The sequence below is a fragment of the Ornithodoros turicata genome, chromosome 9 (assembly GCF_037126465.1).
Source record: "Ornithodoros turicata isolate Travis chromosome 9, ASM3712646v1, whole genome shotgun sequence".
Classification (NCBI taxonomy): domain Eukaryota; kingdom Metazoa; phylum Arthropoda; class Arachnida; order Ixodida; family Argasidae; genus Ornithodoros; species Ornithodoros turicata.
Window position 1 is genome coordinate 4,206,662 of NC_088209.1, and position 15,254 is coordinate 4,221,915.

Sequence of the window (15,254 nt, forward strand, 5' to 3'; positions counted from 1 at the left end):
GGCCAAGTACTCAAAGCACGCGCTCAAAGTTTCAGATTGCTCGCTAGCGTTTGAGGAAATATGACCATCTGGCACACACATTCTTAATGAAACAGAACGAATTTGCTCAAAGGAACAAAGGCTCGGACTTTGTATAGTTTTTGTAGAAGTATACCTTTGAAGCCGGGATTTGTTTTCGTGATGAAGTTTAGCGAAGTGATGGTGCCTGAATCGATACTACCACGGCGACAAACTTGGGTGGCCCTCGAGGCTGTCCAAGTAGGCCAGGTGTGATGAAGTGCCCACATCGGCAGGTATTCATCTTGCGAATGCTCGCAGGACGCGCGATCCTAGCGCCATCCGCGGCGCCGCGCATACGCCACACACGCTCATCACGCCTCCAGTTATGATAGCTGGTCTGGGCAGGTTTGTACAGCACTGAACAAGCAAGAAGCCAGAGGAGTGCAAACTTTTGTGTAAGAATGAAAAAATATCCTAACAATGGACATCATCAATAATTAATAACAAGGACAATGCAGGCATTAAATCAGCCCACTGTCCAACAGAGCAACAGTAACAAGGAGCAGAGAACTATATGTCAGTCCTATCCGAGAACCCGCAGGAGAACTAAATAGTGATGATTTTTCCCTCCTGAATAAAGTCATGCATCTGCCCCTACGTACAGTGGTTACCTTAAGTGGTTACTTTGTGAAGTAAATTAATCGCAAAATTATTAAGAGTCATGGCAGTGCTACTCTCATCCAAATCAAGGGTGTGGCAGCAGTATCATAATTGTGAAGACGAAAATGATACTGCTTCAATAAGATTTTTTTTTCATGTCAAAAAAGAGTACAGAATGAGCAGCTAGATGTGTCAACAAGGGAAAGCATGCATCATAAGACAGAGCAGGATGGGACAGGTCTTGGCATGTCTGGACGTTGCTCAATGAGCAGTGTCATGCGAGGAAAAAGATAGGCTCGCATGACTGCTAGACAAGAAGGGAAAGCAAGCATAGAGAAAGCACTATTCAGCTGAGTGGGCCGAAAGAACATACACTTGACCAAAGTGGAAAAGACACTCACCAGCATTAAACTATATCTCAACGCACACACACACTCCACTTATTCAAAAACAGTCCTTATCGTAAGTTCGCCCGCCACAGAATCCACTAAAATCAACGCACACAATGCGCCACTGAAGAGCAAGACCCCGCGAGAGGTAATCCTTCAATTTTCTGGGGCTACAATTGAATCGCGAAATTATTAAGAATCGTTCTAGCACTGCACCTGTTTTGATCAAGGTTGTGGCAGTACTGGCATCATCGTCAAGACAATAATGACCAACAACAACCTTTCTTGTCCAAAAAAGAAAAAAATGCAGAGCTAGATGCATCAACAAAGGAAAGCATGCATCTTAAGACAGAACAGGTCAGGGCACATCAGGAATTGCTCAACGAGCAGTGTCACACAAGGCAAAATCGCGCGACTGCAGGGCAACAAAGGCAAGCATGCACAGAGAGGCACTAGAACAAAGTGAAGAAACAGTAATCAGCATCGAAGTATTTCCATGTACACAGCACTTCCACACTATAAATCTGCTCGACACAAAATCCACCAAAATTGTCGCACACCACCCCCCAGTGACGAGCCACACATCCGTACCCAGTGAGAGGCAAATTGGATCCCATTGCGGCTACACTTTTCCACTAATGGCCAATGCAACTGCTTGGAACAGAATCAACATGTGCCATCCACCAGTGGGACATCCATACCCGCGAGAGGCCAAGAGAGAAGTGAATCCATGCGCCCTCTGCAGCCCTTGCTCATTGGTCATGACGTCATATTACTGTCTCAAGGCTACACTGCTTTTTCCACTAATACCCAATGCAACTGCTATGGACAAGGTCCACCTAAAACAATAGAACCACGGCATGACGTCATCACCCAGGCATGCAGCTACATGGTTCAAGGACGCATGCGGCTGATTGCAAGATTGCACTCCTACTATATTAACGATTTTCCCTCTTGCTTTGGAGTTTAGAAAAACTACCACAAAAAGCCCGTACTACTCTTAATAAGCTATAACTAAAAGTTAACTATAAATTCTGGAGCCCTAAAATTCTACTCATTATAGAAACTGTACTATAATTGCGCTATTACATAGATTACTATCACTCAAGCGCTCCAAGTTTTTCTCTCTTCCCATTTCAGCCTAGCGGGTTCTGTCATGCAGTGAAGCAGACTAACATCCGAAATAATTAACCAAATACCACTGAGGGTGGTGTTCTTCATAGGCATTTCTACCCTGCGGTCAGATGGAAGCATTTCCGCACGAATACCCATAACTGCAAACAGCTTACTTCATAAACACACCGAGCACCCAACAACATCTCGCCCCCCAAACAAACAAACAAACAAATCCACTTCTCATGATGAAACACTGTTCAGCTTTACAAAGCGGCTTTCTTCTGTGCAAAGGCATTGAAAGAAGGAAAGAGCAGCGAAAAATTGCACATACTTGTGCTCGAATTGCTATGACTTTACAAACTGAAGCATACACTGATAAACTGCGAAAAACACGCATACTCCTGCTATTACAAAATTATTGCATAATGCGATACACACAACTGCATTGATCCTGTGTAAAGAAAGCACGGGACAAGGTTACACAAATTCCCATAAGCGATGATGGAAAAATGACTTCTACTCGGGCAGCATAATACATATACGCTGAATTTTTACGGGTGAAAATTGCTCTAAGAAAGGCACTGCTAAGCAAGTCGAGACATGCAACATCGCATACAAAACACTGATCATCAGGGAAATGGCCTAAGCCTGTGGCAGAAAATCATAGAGCATTCAGAAGTTAATTTTTCCATTTCGCGTAAACTAAACGGATGATGGCAATTTCTTGCTTGGAAGGCGACGCACAAATTCTCGTTAGTGAGCAGGGGAAATAACTTCTACTCGTAACACACTCTGCATTTCTACCAAGAAACCAACAGGGCAATGGACACCCCTACGCGACAGCGAAACAATAGAGATGCGGAACAAATGTAATGGATATTGTCAGTTAAAGGGACTCTGACAAGAAGTTCAACAAATCTTTCGTTTGCATCTATTACGAAGGTATAATATGCCTCCAAGCCACACGCGAAATATTTTGCTGTGCGCGGCGGCAAAGTTTGCCAAACGGGGAGTTGAAAACCAGCTTCGCTTTTCCTCGTCAACTCGCGCAATCGGCGCCGAAATCTAGCCTATTTGTAGTGGATATCCCGCAATTTTCATATGCGTGACGCAACCGTGAGGTTCATGTTTCATTGGGCGCCCGGGCCGGAAGTTCTGTTAGTGAGTTTGTGAGAGGGGCGGCATCCGGAAAGCAATCTTCAATATGGACGTCGAAGCAAGGAATGCGGAGACTTCGAGCCCGGAACTTTTTTCTGACCTTTCTGCGATCGACAAGGAAATTCTCTGTGTTGATCAGTTCGGGAGCCTCGCATTCGAAACGTCGCCGATGCCGAAAATGCGAGCCGAAGCCAGAGCTCTACGAACATCGGTCACAGATGAAGCTGGCAGGAACAGTCGCCGGTCTTTGACAGACAGGTAAGCGATGAGCTTTTTAACGCACACCTTGATCGAACATGTAAACGTTCTCCGAAATTTCGTGTCCTCATATTTAATGCGTGCTTGCTGTTTAAGGTGCCGGTGCGGCTGGTGTGTCATAATGCCGAAGGAGATCGAGTGCTTGTGCTGCAAGGAGCTCGAAAGCGCAGCCGAATGAGAGAAATATGAGTGCGTTACAACCTACGAAGATTTCCAACTTCTATGCCTCAGTCGACTGTCCTGAAGGTGGCATATTTTGAATTCCGTGGGCAGTTGCGAACCTATGAGCGACCATATTCACAAGTAAGTCACATGTGGCCCTGTCGAACGATGTTAAAATTTGAGCGCTCAAAATTGGTTTGGTCCTGCATTAACGTCGCTAAAAACTCTAGTACAGGGCGCAGCACATAAAAGACGACACAATACAGAACTGTGAATTGGAGAAAAGCAATATAGGCAACTGTGTAATTGTCAGTGTGCTGTGTCTTAAGTCACCTTTTTATGTATTGCCCTGTGCTTAGGTTTTGAGCGTAGGCTTTTAGCAATATTGAGTTTCTTACTTTCGACTCACTGAAAAGTAAAAAAAATGTTGGTTTCTAAAAGAATACAGCATATATAGTAATAAACAGGGTGTGTGCAGATAAATTGCAGTCACTCTCAAGTACATGTGGAAATGCCACGACACACACCCTGTACTGTGACCTGTTGCCTATTTGCCTAAACGTATTTTATGTACATCTGCGTAGACGCTATGGATATATTGCGTATCGCCAGTGTGCAAGGTGTTGTTGCCACAGGGTTGGGAAAAACAAGAGCATGGTCATCCCAACCTGTGCGGTGAACAGGATCTGGCGAGCCTTCCACACAGAAACTGCCACAGACTTCGAGTACCCAGCATCCTAACTGGAGGTACCTCTCCGCACAGCTCGTCTATCGCATTTAAAATAATTCGGCATCTGTATTTAAGATGACTTATAGCTCTCAGGATGATGCATGGTTCATGAGTTCAATATGTTGTGTTGTAACACAACACTAGTGCTTTTTAATGAGTCTGGCGGAACGATAGATGCACTCCTTTCGTGACATTGTGTACCGTTGCTACAGTGAAAAATTTATTGATCAAGACTGACGAACAAATGAAAAGCAAATAAGCATGTTCCTTGTAACTTCTGTATTTGTTAAGTGACCCATGTTGATGTCCCCCCTCATGTAATGCCCGCAAGGGCCTTTGAGGTATATTCATGAATAAATAAATATCAAAACCAGAAAGAGATGAAACATGTATTGTAATACCTATCCTCCCTTTGTGCAAATGATATATAAACATTCTCAGCAGGTATGTTGTCACACTTTGTCTCATTGTGCCTAAAGCCTAACTCCACCTCGTACATCATCTCCACATCCTCAACCTCCAAAGTTGATAAGGCTAAAGTAATAAGGTACTACATAAAAAAGGGGGAAGGAGGAAATTAAAAGCTGGCACGTCTAAAATTCAAAGAAACCTTGGTGCTTTCTAGGGGCTACTAATGTCTCAGTCCTGGATCAGATCCCCATAGAAAACAGCTTTTTCTGAACCTCAGTGATTGATTCCCTTGATTGCCCTGACTGTGAGGCAATACTCGTCGGCTTGGTGGCAAGTGGGCTTCCGTCTGATAGTGTGGTTTGGAATAAAGCGAGCAAGGAACATCTCTCTACGGTCTTAAGAAGGATATCAACATAACCTGTCAAGGCATAGCATTTCATACTGCTTTCAGTAAGTACAACACTGCTCATAGAAGTTGCGACCATTCATGTTGGGAAAGCATGCTGAAGTTATCTCAGGCAGTGCATCCCGAACTGGGAGTCAGGTTCATAGAGAGCACCTTATGAGAGCAACAGCGACAGTGCCCAGTGAAGACACTCCAGGAAGTTTGCGCAAGTTTAGGGGGTCACACCTTTTAACAGTTTTGATGGAAAGCAGGTGTGTGTAACACTGACCTCTGGTGTACGAGTTCTTGTTATCTACATTCACGTAGCCTTGTTCTAGTACTCTGGAAAAGCCTTAGCTCTCTTGCAGGAAATTGCTAATGAGTCTGAGTGTCTTTTGTGGAAAGAGGTTGTAACTGTCTTTTTGTCCACCGTTGTTAGTTGCCCTATAGCAAAAGCAAATATGTAATGCTACACACAATATCTAATGCTAGCACACTAATTGCTTTGAGTGTTCTCAGGCTCCTGAAATGGAGCTACCTCATGCATACGCTGTGCCATGTAGGCGAGAATATAAATCAGATTGTCTGTACTTTCGTAATTGGCCCTTCAGTGCTTTATGTGACTTCAAGAGTGGCATCCCCTAAACAATAGGCAATAAGAATGAGTTCTACAATGTAATGATCTTTGTAAAACAACACCTTTATTTTAAAATATATTCTAAATGCCGGGTGACGACCTCATAACATAACATCCTTTACTGCAAACACCGCTTAACACAACGATTAAAAACAGAGCGTAAACATTTTGCCGCCTATCCGGGTGGCCATAACAGAGGCTAAAGACGAGCACATCAGCCTACTTATCTAAGGGGGCGTCATACACATCTAAAAGGGTAGGCCTCGGTTTGTATTACAGGCTAATGAATCACGTCTGATAAACCAGGAGTCTAAGAACTTCCTAGGGAACATCGCAAGTCATGTGCAAGTCATGTGGTGTTACCGCACCATCGAAATTAAATACATGTCCCTTAAACCAACAATGGTAGACTAATACTAAATCGGTCCTGGTTTGAGTAGCGTTAGAAGCCCTGGCAAAGTCCCTTCTGTGCTCTTTTAGTCTTGTCCCACGTCTTTTGTCTGTCTCGCCAATGTAGGTGGCATCACAGTGTATGCACTTAACTTTATATGCACAGTCTTAATCCCTGATAGGCAGGGTACCCTTCAAATGGCGTATGAAACACCTTGGATGAAAGGACCAGTGATTTGACTCCTTCATTGTTGTTTATGACTGTTCTTTGTTGTAGCGATGAGACCACCCGGATAGGCGACGAAACGTTCACTCTCTATGTTCTCAATCGCTGTGTTAAGTCGGCGTTTTAAGTAAAGTATTCTACATTATGAACTTTGTTTGAATGACGATTAGTGGCGAGCTTCATACCCTGGACCACTACTCTAACAATTGCTTGCGGTAAAGTGGTGAAATGGGGTAATGAGCCTTGTAAACAATTTGCTTGGCAATATATTTATTTATCTGTCGTAGGTTGAAGAACGTGTGGTGTTACATAAAGGAGGGGCGTGAAATTATACAAGACCGAACACCTGAAGGCCTTGCTTCACACTAGATTAAAATATGATGCAAATGTAACGTGACAAACGCGGTATGGTGACGATATGATAGGTTCTCCTCACGAATGTTGGTACGGTGGCGGTTAGTCAAGAAACTGCATATCCTGTTAATGGTAGCAGGATCAAATTTTAATGAGGATAGTTTGGCCAACAAGCGAGCTTAAAGCACAGTGTCAAAAGCCCTTGGAAAAAAAATACTGCACCTACGAGGACCCAGAAATCAAGAGAGTTTAAAATGCCGTGACCGAAATATGTTAGTTTTGCCTAAATACCCTTTTCTAAAGCCATGCTGGAATTTAAAAAAAAAAAATGATAGACTCAACATGGTGAACAACGTGCTTGTATATGATGTGCTCCATTAGTTTACAGGGAACCATAAAAAGTGGAGCTGGTTAGTAGATAGAAGAAGCATAGTTGATACCTCTTCTGAAGACAGAAATTAGCTTGGGATCTATGCCCTCGACTCAGACACATACAAAGCACGTTTCACACAGATTAACGCATCTTCGTTCCAGCACTTCCACCTTCAAATGTTCATCGCTGTTGAGTGGTCTGTCATTCTTGTAACACAGATCTTAATTGAAATGCAGGTGCATAAGGGATGCTCTGAAAGAAAACTGTTTGGTTTTAGTCCTCTTAATGTTTCCGAAAACAAACTTCACAGTGACTGTTCTTCTAAAATGAGCAACTCCAGAACGAAGGTAAAAAATATCTCTGGCTATATCATTGTATACAACTGAAACATGGCACTTCAATTGAATAATGGCAGTTAAAGATGATGATGATGATGATTCAATTTTAATGTTACATACGCAACTCAGACTATAGTGCGCCAAAACGCCAAAACTGGTGTCGAGTTTTCCACACTAGGTGTTCAATAAGAACGTACGCTAGATATGCTATAGCATCAAAAGTACAGCGATATGCACACTCAACATGTGGTGGGGATATGTGAAACCAATATAACAATACTTACATTTCAAACTTCTTTGAAAAAGGCAGTCCAGGTCTGTCGGATCTGTCAGACTCGATATAAAGCCAGTAAGCACAGTGTGGAAGTATATACCGTCTCATCTTTCGGAAGCAGAGGTGCAGCCCCCACGACCTTCCGTCGTCTCAATGCTTCAGAGCCGCGTAGCCTAGTAAGGAGCCATCAGAAGGGTCACATAAAATATAACTGGGTTCATGAAGCGGAGGGTTCTGTGGGATACGTAACAAAGCATAGGTGTTACCATTACAGAACAGCTACGAGAATGATCAGATGCACTTGCATGGTTTTGAGTGTGTAGACTTGGAACTGAAATATAACTGTGCTAACCTTGTTGAAACTGCTTTTCCGTCAGCACCACACGAGATCACACTTGGTTTCTTTAAATGAAGGTTCAAAGAATTCAACTTCAGGATTTGCAGTACATCATCAGGTCCCAATGCTCCTTTGATATGCAGCAGACAGAATTTCACTGAGGGGAGTGAACCCCTCAGTGGGCTGCCACTGAGGCAGCTTTGTGGCTGCCGTTGCGGTTCGTTGCTTCGCAGCATATCAAGAACAGTACACCGCCATAAAATAGCCTGCCCAAAACAAGGGCTTCACCAGGTTCGCGAGCCAATTCTACTAAAAATGCTCGTCCCATACTACAAATTGCAATACAAACGCGATAACCATTATTTTAAAACCAATATTTCATGCAATAGTACAAAAATTTATCACTCGTGTCACACGAAATGGCAAACAAAAATAACTTGCAAAGTGAGATCCCAGCTTCACAAACACATCACTCACTGTCATTTTTCACATGCACACGCCACGAGCGAAAACCAATAAGTATCATCACAACCACAGAAATCCGTATTATTTCTCTAAGTCAATAATTTGCCACGCGTGAAACCACAGCCTACATGTCCTGTATACGTGCGCGCCGACGAAACGATAGAGCTTCGCTCCGTATGTAATAGGATATCGCCAGTCGACCGTCGCAAACCAAAAAAAATAAAGTGGCTCAGGAATGCTTGTTAGCGATACATCCAAGGAAAAAGCGCTGCGTGTTCTTGCGCAGCAATTATAATACAGAAGGGGAGTGGTTTCATTTTACTTCGACTTGCTTACACCCATATATTTTCTAATACTACTGAGTGGAACGGGTAAATGAGAACATCATTGGCTACACGCTTACCTCGCATCATTTTTAAACAAAACCAGTTTACAAATGTTCACAAGCACACGACCCTTCACCAAATAGGTGAGTCGCTTATGATCAAATAAAATGAGATAAAATAGTCATTCCAACATCATTGATTTCAAGCTTCAGTACCCAACAGAGCAGCGCGCACCCATCAACACGGCTTTTGCTCACCTCACACACTCGAAGAGTTTCTGAATGCGTTCTGCTGGCACTGGAATAAAATATTTATCGCAAGGATAATCGTCTGCTGCATGTCGAATTTCTATAAGAGACGCCAACTAAGTCTCACTCCCGTTGTGTTAATACTACATAGGAAATGATAACAACAACAACTACACGGTATCTTTTTATTTACTTTGTCATTTTCAAGAGTTCATTACTTTGTGGGAGTCATCATTTAGCATGTCAGCTCTGCTGCTGTTAAAGTGATAAAACAGTGCACTGGAATCGCGTCCCCACGCGAGGCACACGCGGCCCGCTCTCTCGATTTGGGCACTCTGACGCAAGGACGCGCGCGATCGGGACCCCTTACTGATTCCCCGAGCGAGCGCACTGTTTCATCACTTTAACAGCAGCAGAGCTCCTGCCAAGGAAATAATCTTGCGATTCAATAAATAATTGTAGGGTTTGCCTTTGCCGCTGCCTAGCCCCACTCTGCACCTCTTCAGACAAGATGTAATGAACAACAACAACTTTATTTTGACTTTGGAGAGCAGGGAGGTTCATCGCCAAAGGCGATACTCTACCCCATTGCTGGTGGGGATGTGGGGAATAAAATAACGAGCCCCCTCACAACAACGATCGAAGTCCGATGGTGTCCAGAAATATCAAAAGAGCTTTTGAGCGCAGATCATTGCTGGGCTGGATTGGGTCAGGGACCAAGCAGTTTCGATAGGGAGAAGGGGCGAGAGTCCAGCTGACTAAGAGACTGTTCGGGAAGGTTGGTAGTGGGGGCAATGAAGAAGAATGTGATGACGTCATGCAGTGGCTCTATGTTTCAGGTATCTGTAGCATTGTGTTGACCATTAGTGGAGTGTAGCCTCAAAAAATGGGAGGTTTAGTTCTCACTGGTCAATGGTGTGCATTTTCCTGGGCAGATTTACGATAAGGACTGTTTTTGAGTAAGTTGAATGTGTGTGTATGTGTGTGTGTGTGTGTGTGTGTGCGTGTGTATGTGTGTGTGTGTGTGTGTTTAGAAATAGTTTGATCCTGGAATGTGTGTTTTTCACTTTGTTCAAGTGTTTCTCTGCTCTTGCTTTCCCATGTTGTCTGGCAAACATGTGACTTTTTCGCGCGTGATAGTGCCCGTTTGGCAATGCACTGAACTGCCCAGACCTGTTCTGTCATATGATGCATGCTTTCCTTTTGTTGACGCATGTAGTTCAGTAGCTTTTCTTTTTGACAAGCAACATTCTTGTTGAAGCACTGTCTTGACGATGACGGTAGCGCTGCCACGCCCATGATCTGAATGGGGGTAGCGCTAGCATGATTCTTAATAATGTCGTGATTAAATTAGTTCAGCATGTAACCGCAAGGGGGACATGTGCGTGGCTTTATTCAGGAGGAACAAAGCGTCATTATTCAGTTATCTGCCTGGCTCTTGGATGGAACAGAGATGCCTCACTGAGCTCCTTGTATTTAGCCATTGACGCTGTTACTCGTTAGGATATTTTGTTCTTTCAGGACATATGTAAGACTATCTGGTCGTTTAGTAAGTCTTTGGGATTAAAAAGCATACTTATTACGATCAATTTTCATACGTGGCGTTTTGTGCTTTTCTGCAACAGTTTTTCTATCTTTTATGCAATCATTGTAGTAGAATGAAGGAAATAATCTTTGTATAGTGATTCAATAACTAACAGGTCCCCTGTCTACAGCGCGCCCTTGAACCGTGCAGCACCAAGCCTGGGTAAAGACGTCATACCGCGGCTCTATTGTTTCAGGTGGACCTTGTCCATAGCAGTTGTGTTTTGGCATTAGTGAAAAAAAAAAGTATAGCCTTGATACAATAGAATGACGTCATGACCAATGAGCCCAGGGCCAATAAGCAAGGCCCACAGAGGGGTCAAGGATTCACTTCCCTCTTGGCCTCTCGCAGGTATGTATGTCTTAGTGATGGATGGCGTGTGTTGATTCCGTTAGTGGAAAAGTGTAGCCTGAGTGGGATTCAGTGTGACTCTAACAGGGTATGGATGTGTGGCTCGCCGCTGGTGGGCGTTGTGCGACCATTCTGGTGGGTTTTGTGTCAAGCAATACAGGAGTGCCGTGTACGTGGAAATAATTCGATGCTGGTGAGTGTCTTTTTCACTGTGTTCAAGTGTCTCTCTGTGCTTGCTTTCCTTTGTTGCCCAGCAGTAGTGATATTTTCCTTGTGTGACAGTGCTCATTGAGCAATGTCCGGACATGCCCTGACCTGTTCTGTGTTATGATGCATGCTTTCCTTTGATGATGCATCTAGTTCTGTAGTTTTTCTGTTTTACACGAGAAGGATTCTTGTTGATCATTCTTCGTCACAACCTCGATCGTCACAACCAACGTCGATCACAACCTTCGTCTAGCTAGAACGATTCTTAATAATTTTGCGATGAAATTGGTTCAGAAAGTAACCGCAACAAGGACAGATGCGTAGCTTTTAGAGGAGAAAAAAGCATTACGATTCAGCTCTCTTTCCTGCCTCTCGGATGGAACAGATGTGGTCACTCTGTTTGCGATTAGCAGTGACGTGCCCGTACTTGCCGGGCGCTAGTTGTTGTTGCTCCTGTCCATGCATCACCACCATTTTCTGTGTTCTGCACAAGCTGCCTTGGCCTCGGGAACAAGAGTAGCATTGCCATGATTCTTAATAATTTTGTCATCAAATTAATTCAAAACGTAACCGCTAGGGGGCAGATGCATGACTTTATGTAGGGGAAGAAAGCATTACGATTCAGTTCTGTGCCTGGCTGTCAGATGGAGCGGACGCATCGTTCTACTCTCCTCGTGACTGCTGTTGTGTTGGACAGTGGGCTGATTTGTTGTGTGGCTAATTCTTTCGGATGTGATAACTTTGTCCTCGCTTTGTTTCTGATTAGCAGTGATTTGCCCGTGCATGTGGAGTGCGGGTTGTTGTTGTTCATGTCCAGGCATCCCTGCCATTTTGCAATCTTCCGCAAAAGCTGCCTTGCTCTCAGGAACAACAGTAGCGCTGGCATGATTCTGAATAATTTTGTCACGAAATTAATTCAAAAAGTAACCACTAGCGGGTGCAGATGCTTGATTTTATAGAGGAAAAAAACATTATGATTCAGCTCGGTGCCTGGCTGTCGGATGGAGCGGACGCATCGTTCTGTGCTCCTCGTGACTGCTGTTGTGCTGACATGTTGTTTGCCTTGTCCCCTTTGTTGCTGGCCATTGATGGTGCTTCGTGTTAGTATATTTAACTCTTGGTTTCGCAGCAGTTTGCATTCCTCTGTCTCGGTTACGAGTGTTTTTCTCCTTGCTCGTCCAGAGCTGTCGTACGCTGCCCAGATACGCCATGATGACGTCACTCGTGACGTCCCAGGATGTTCAGAACTGGTGGTCACGAGAAGGGTGGTGGCGCCACCTGGCGTGATGCCTTACAACTAGGTAGTCACCTGCCCCTGTAACCATCGAGCCAGCGATGGTCAGCGGCCGTTCCAGACCGCTTTCTTCAAGATGGCGTCGTTGATCTTCAACTAAACTGCTTCTCTCCTCTCTATTTCCTTTTTTTTGTTTTTATGGCAACGACTATCTGAAATCATGCAGAGCACTCTGGACACGTGTTAGATGCTTCCCAATTAGTGTGATGACTCACTGGACGATGCTGATTACTGTGGGGGGTCGTAATTATCTCTAATTCCTAATTAATGGCGTCCAGAGTGGTTTGTTCATTTCCAGATAGTCGACTACGCTGTCGCTTTTACTGGTGACCGTCTAGCCCCAGAAAATGAAAGGATTGCCTCTCACGAGGTACGGACGTGCTCTTCAGTGGAGCATGGTGTGCATTGATTTTTGTGGATTATGTGGACAGCAAACTTACAATAAGGACTGTTTTTGGACTGTTTGTAAGGACTGTTTGTTTGAATAAGTGGAGTGTGTGTGTGTTTAGATATTGTTTAATTCTGGTTAGTGTATTTTCCACTTTTGTTCAAGTGTATGTTCTCACTCACCTCTGCAGTGTGCTTACTTTCCATTGTTGTCTAGCGGTCGTGCGTGCCTATATTTTTCTTCGCATGACAATGCTCATTGAGCAATGTCCAGACGTGCCTAGCCCTGTGCCATGCCATTCTGTCTTATGATGCATGCTTTCCTTTGTTGATACACCGAGCTTCTCCTCTGTATTCTTTTTTGACAAGAACTTGCGGGGACAATGTCATTATTGTCTTCACAATGACGATACTGCTGCCACACCCTTGATCTGGACGAGAGTAGCACTGCCAGGACTCTTAATAATTTTGCGATTAAATTTGTACACAAAGTAACCACTAGGGGCAGATGCATAACTTTATTCAGGAGGAGGGAAAAAACATCACTGCTGAGTTCTTTGCCTAGCTGTCCGATGGAACGGATGTGTCCTCCTTCTGTGCTCCTTGTTACTGCTGACAGTCGGTTGATTTGATGTCTGCATAGTGCTCGTTATTAGTTATTGATGGCGCTCATTGTTAGGATATTTTTTTCTTCCTTTCACAAAACTTTGCATTCCTGTGTCTCCTTGCTTGTTCAGAGCTGTCCTAACCTGCCCAGACCATACTGGAGCCGTGAGGAGAGCGTGTGGTGTATGCGCGACCGCTTGGATGGCGCTAGGAACGCGCATCCTGCGAGCATGCGCGAGACCGGTACCAGCCCACGTGGGCACTTCATCACACTGGGCTACTTGGACAGCTTCGCGGCCCACCCAAGTTTGTCGCCGTGGTAGTATCGATTGGAGCACCGTCACTTCGCAGAACTTCTTCATCACGAAAACAAACCCAGACTTCATAGGTGTACTTCTGCAAAACTCAACAAAGTGCAAGCCTATGTTTCTTTGAGCAAATTCATTCCCTTTCATTTAGAATGTGTGTGCCACATGGTCACATTCCCTAAACCGCCGGCAAGCAATCTGAAACTTTTTGGCGCATATTTTGAATCATTGGCCATTGGAGTGAAAGCTGGTACCAGGTAATCAACTGTAGCAAAATTCTGAGTTATGATGAACGTGCGTGGGAGGGTGCGTGAACTGTTGTGCCATTTTGCATAGCCAAATACGCCAGCCAATAGTACACTGGTAAAAATAAGACTACTCATATTTGTGTGGAGGTAGTTACTATGTGCAGAAACTGGGATTACAGGATTCACATTTTGTCAATTAATTCCATGTCGTCCGAGGTGCAGACCACAGAAATTGCTTTCCCAGAAGCGTTGTGTGCATCGCGTGTACTGAAATCCACAATGAAATTGAGGTCCTAAATTCTTCGAATTGCAATTTAAATGAGCATAGAAGTGACAATTAACATGACTCGAAATCCTGCTGCTCCTGTGCAGCTGTCCGCAAGGAGTCACCATGCAAAATATTTCCGATCTGCGGCGCATTGTCACTGCGCAATAAAATTTAAAAAAAACAAGGCAGTGGGAGAACTGCAGCAAGCTCCTAGGGGAATGCTCCTTATTCTTGAGCGTAGTTCTTTGCTTTAGGTGCAATGCCTTTCCGTCAAGATGAAACTTCTCGTCAACTGAAGTCCTTAACATAATCAAAGAACCTGAATCAGAGAAGATGTTAGTATGTGACGTACATGCCATTTTGGCTGTTCGGCTTCCTGCACTCCTTCGCGGTTATCAGCCTCTCTTTTGGATTAACTACAAGAGGGTGACCGTGCGGACGCTCTGGAAGCTTTTTCGCAATACTATACCAGGTTTTGCACAACGAATGAATCGCACCTGAAGAGCGAAATGTGCAGTCCAACCAGGAAGTGGTACTGCGTGCAAATTTTCAACCTTAACCAACTTAAGTTTGAGGTCTCCACACACTTCATTTTGTACGTAGAGCTCTTCTCAAATGCTTTGCGAAATGAGTCATTAATGATTGATGTTAGAAAAGAGTTTTCTGAGTACGCTGCTTCTGTGTGTCCACCATATGAGGTGTCCCCTATCAAGTTCTGGACATCCCGCTCTAAATCATGGCCATTGTTATCAAAATGTGCATT